Raw genomic sequence first — 5576 nt, forward strand, 5'->3', positions numbered from 1 at the left:
TGTGTGTGTGTGTGTAAGTCATACAGACATTAAATGCATATCTGGCTGTCATGGATTGAATTATGTCCCCCCAAAAATGTGTATATCAGTTTGGCTGGGCCAGGATTCCCAGTATTGCGTGGTTGCCTCCATTTTGTGATTGTAATTTTATGTTAAAGAAGATTAGAGTGGGATTATAACATCTTTACCAAAGTCACATCCCTGATCCAATGTAAAGGGAGATTCCCTGGGGTGTGGCCTGTACCACCTTTTATCTTACAAGAGATGAAAGGGAAGCGAGCAGAGAGAGTGGGACCTCATACCACTAAGAAAGCAATGCCAGGGAGCAGAGCGTGTCCTTTGGACTCAAGGTTCCAGCGCAGAGAAGCTCCTGGTCCAGGGGAAGATTGATGACTACGAGGAGGCTTCCTCCAGAGCCTACAGAGAGAGAAAGCCTTTCCCTGGAGCTGACACCCTGAATTTGGACTTCTAGCCTACTAGACTATGAGAAAGTAAATTTCTTTTTGTTAAAGCCATCCACTTGCGGTACTTCTGTTATAGCAGCGCTAGATGACTAAGACACTGGCCGTTATCCAATTGAATTAATCAATGGAAACACAAACAAGATTATTTAAGTCCCTAAGTGAACATTTTTGCCTTAATTTTAAACCATGTGCCTAACAAAATGACATGTAAAGTTTTTTGTGCTTCTACTAAGGAACAGAAAATCTGCATAGACCTATAACAAGTGAAAAAAGATAGTAATAAAAAAAAAGCTTCTGGTATAAAAAAAGCCCAGGGCAAGATGACTCCACTGGTGAATTCTACCAAATGTTTAAAGAAGAGTTAATGCCAATTCTAAAACTTATGGAGTGCAGTGAAAACAGTGCTGCTACACGAGGAGGGTGGTACTGTCATAATCCTAAATTGCTATTTGTGATTGTTATAATGAATTTGTGCTTATGAGACCAATGTTGTAGAGAAATAACAGTGATTAACAAGTCATAAAGTGCTGGGTAGGTAAATGTGGAGATTGGTCTTTTAAAATAGTGGTCCTTTTCAAGAAAGAAGGAGAGGACAGGCAAGTTGGTAATGCGGAACCCAAGGCTGAGAAGAGGAGAGTGTTGACATGTCGTGCGGTTGGCTACCAATGTGAAAAACAACATGTGTATTAATCATTTAATGAGAAACTAGTTCACTGTGTAAACCTTCATCTAAAGTACAATTTTAAAAAAATTTAAAAAAAAAAAAAAAGCAAACAACCCAATAGAAAAAGCTTGAATAAACATCTCCCAGAAGAGGAAATGGGAACGGCAAATAAACATATGAAAAGATTAAATAAATAAAATAAAATAGTGGTCCTTTGTACGTATAGTGGTCATACATATATATATATATATTCCTTTCAAGAAATTTATGTAAGCATGAACTCTCTCACCCATGTACATACGTAAAAAATTCAACATACAGTTTGACAGATCCCAAGTAAAGAACATCTGATTAAGTTGATTCTGTATTAAGAAACAAAACACAATGATATCTGAAAGAGAAGATTCTTGGAAATTCCTAAATGATAGTATCTTCATGACTAAAGTCACCACATTGAAGGGGAAAGGAAAAGGACTTTGGTGTCAGATACATGGGAATTCATTCTCTGTGTGACTCTTAGCCTTTCTCTGCCTAAGTTTCCTTCACTCTAAAATGGAAAAAAAAAAAAAAAAAATACCTAGCTATAGAAAACTTCGTGGGTGCTCTGCCCCTTCACTTTTTCTGAGCACCCTTTGCTCTGCCTCTGCCTCCTTTTGTTTCCAGTAACCAGCCCGCACCACTACCTGAGGGCAGGTAAGCCTTCTTTGGAGGAACTGCCCTTGGCTATCAGACCACCTTTGCTCATAAGCAAAGAGCCCTCAAGGGTTTAAGAGTTTATATATTCCCTGAGTAGCCATTATCCAATGACTGACAGTTAGAGAAAATAAAAACCCATTTCCTTGGCTTCATGGTAGGTAAATTTGAGATGTAATGTACACGCCAGAGTTGCTATGTGTGATCAGGCTGAAACCATCCTCCACTACATTCCTAAAATCTCACCCTTGCTTGGTTTCTTTCCCTTCCCTGTTCTGCTAACTCTTTACCTGTTTGTTCTGGAAACATTTACTTTAAAAATCACCCTTGCATTTGAATACTTAATTTAGATTCTTCTAACATGAGACACCACCTTAGAAGGTTGATGTGAGAATTAAATGAAACATTATAAGGACGAATCTAGGGCAGCGCCTGGAACAGAGTAAGCCCTCAGAAGATAACTAATATTTTTATTCCAACACTTTAGGTCCCTTTTAGTTCTTATAAGCAAATAAAGAAATTTTCTCTTTCAGAGCAAAAAGATTCTGAGAAACATCTTTCTCCTTGCCTACACTATTTCTGGGATTAGTATGATCTGGAGTGATCATATACCAGGAAATTTTCTACTATGGAAATTCATGTTTCCCCTAATTGCTTTTTCTGCTCACTAAGTTTACTTTGCTAATGTAAAAAGTTCTTCATATTCTGCCGTCTGTTAATAGTTTTCAAGTTGCCACTGCTTTTAAATAAAAATAAGGTCAGGTTTCACACCTAACAACAAAGCCCCAAAATATATGAAGCAAATACTGACAGACTTGAAGGGAGAAAGAAACAATTCAATAACAATAGTTGGAGACTTCAATATCCCACTTTCAATAATGGATAGAGCAATTAGACTGATGATTAGCAAGGAAATAGAAGACCCAAACACTATAAACCAACTAGACCTCACAGACATTTCTAGAACATTCCACTTGTATTAGTTTTCTAGGACTATTATAACAAATTACCACAAACTGGGTACTTAAAACAATAGGAATTTATTCTCTCACAGTTCTGGCGGTGTTAGCAGGGCCATACTCCCTTTGAGGGTTGCTAGGGAAGAATCCTTCCTTGCCTCTTCCTAGCTTCTGGTGGTTGCCAGCAATCCTTGGCATTCCTTGAATAGTAGCTGCATCACTCCAATTTCTACCCCTGGTCTTCATATGACTATCTTCCCTCTATGCGACAGCTGTGTCAATGTGTTTCTTTTTTATAAGAACATCAGTCATTGGATTTAAGCCCTGTCCTAATCCAGTATTTCCTTATCTTCACTACTTGACGTATTTTTACACAAATAAAGCAAACCTTCTACATTTGTTTGACAACACACCCTCTCTCTGTGAGGTATTTTTCAAAGCACGCTATGTTAATTTTTTTACAACAACGTGTAAAAAAATTAGCATAGCAGCGCTTACAAAAACACCTCGGGAAGGGGAGGACATGGTCAGCAAACAAACGTAGAAGGTGGTCATTATTTACACAAAAATGCAGTACATCTGCAAAGCCCCTATTTCCAAATAAGGTTATATACTGAGGTTCCAAGTGGACATAAATTTGGGGGGACACTATTCAACCAAGTATACCACCCAGCATCAATAGAATACACATTCTTCTCAACGGCACATGGAACATTCTCTAGGATGGACCATGTGTTAGGCCACAAAACAAGACTCAATAAAGTGAAAAAGAATTAAAATCATACACTGTATGTTCTCTAAACACAATGGAATGAAATTAGAAACTAATAATGATGAAAAACTGGAAAATTCACAAATTTATGTGAAAATTAAGCAATACCTTCCTAAATAACCAATGGGTCAAAGAAGAAATCATAAAGGAAATTAGAAAATACTTTGACATGAAAGGAAATGAAAGCATAACATGTCAAAACTTATTGGATGCAGCTAAAGCTCAAGTGAAACTTATAACTGTGAATGTAGACATTTAAAAAAAGAAGAGACATCTCAACTCAATAACCTAATCTTCCTCCTTAAGAAACTAGAAAAGTAGAGCAAACTAAACCATACCCAGTAGAAAGGAAGGAAATAATAAAAATTACAGCAGAGATGAATGAAACAGAGAATAGAAAAACAATAGATAAAATCAATAAAACCAAAAGTTGATTCTTTGAAAACATCAACAAAAGTGATAAACTTTTGGCAGTTCTGGCAAAATGGCGCTCTAGACAGAAGCACCACACCGTCCCTCCACAGCAAAGATCCGAAAAACTAAGCTCAACAGAGAATACAACAATCCTGAAACCCTAAAACATCAAATGAAGAAATAAAGAACTCAGCCAAGCACCAAATGGAGTGAGAAAACTGACAGAGAATGGAGAGCGAGGAGAGATTCATGCAGAGGTCCCCTACCAGCTAACGCAGCACGGATCCGCCATCTTAGACTCCTTTCAGAGACCAGCAAACAGAGGGTATGAGAAAGCAGCCTCAAGGGGCATCCAGCGGGAGACAAAACAACTGGTAATTTGTGATATATGCTTTCCCACCCCCCACCCCTCTTCACCCCGACTCGGCCTCCTCTGCTTCCCACAACCACAATCTGTTGACCAGGAAACACCAGCTCCTTGGATTCCACACACCAGAACGGGCGGCTCTCTGAGTGCCATTTGTTGGCTGCTGGTGGTGCTTTTTTCCACTTCTTTTGATTACTTACTTGCCTCTCTCCACGCCCCCCCCCCTTCCGCTGGAGTACCTGGCTCTGTGCGCCATCTTTGCTTCTTCCTGAGGGGCTGCAGAGCGCCAGTAATTTGTGATATACACTTTCCCATTCTCTAGCCTTCTTCACCCACACTCAGCCCCCTCTACTTCCCGCGGACACAGTCTCTTGTCCAGAAACACCAGCCCACACTAGCTGGCTCACTGAGTGCCATTTGTTGGCTGCTAGTGTTGCTTTTTTTTTCTTTTTTCTACCTCTTTTGATTTCTTACTTGCCTCTCACCACCACCCCCTCGCTTGAGTACCTGGCTCCGTGCACCATCTTTGCTTCTTCCTGAGGGGCTGCGGAGCTCCATTAGAGTGTGGAGCTGCTTCCTAGTCTAGGCTACTGCGCTGCTGGGATCCCAGGGTTTTTGTTCGTTTGTTTGTTTTGAATTGTTTGTTTGCTTTCTTTTGCTTTTCTTGAGTTGGGAGCCCTTTCCGGTCAGGCAGATCTGCGTGGCAAGGAGACTCCCCTTCGGCTTCCACAGTCGTGCAGAGGGATCCCTGAGAACATTTCTTTTTTCATTGGTTTTTTTTCCTGTTTTTTGGGAGGTAATTCTTGTTCTTTTTTTTTTTTTTTTTAAATTTGTTTTGTTTTCTTTTCCCTCTTTTTCCCTTTTTGTCTTTCTTCATTGCTCAGTTTCTTGTCTCTCTATATCTTCCTTCTCTTTCTGTCCCCTGAATACCTGGCATTGTATACCTCTACGCCTTCTAGCCAGGCTGTACTGCAACACCTGAGAGTGACTTCCCCAGACCTCATAGCTACACCGGTGGGATCCGTGGGAACTTTGTGGTTCTTTAACTTTTCTGATTTTTATTTATTCTTTCTTTTCTTCCTCTTCCCTTTCTGTGTTTCTCCGTTTCATAGTCTCTCTTTTCTCCACTCCAACAGCAATCTCCCCTAGCATTCTTTTCTGTTTGTTTGTATGTTTTTGGCTCCTGTTCCTCTCTCCTCTCTCCCATATCCATCTTAGCTCCACACATAACAATCTCCCTGCT

The sequence above is a fragment of the Trichechus manatus genome, unplaced genomic scaffold, assembly GCF_000243295.1.
Source record: "Trichechus manatus latirostris isolate Lorelei unplaced genomic scaffold, TriManLat1.0 scaffold00098, whole genome shotgun sequence".
In the NCBI taxonomy this organism is placed as follows: domain Eukaryota; kingdom Metazoa; phylum Chordata; class Mammalia; order Sirenia; family Trichechidae; genus Trichechus; species Trichechus manatus.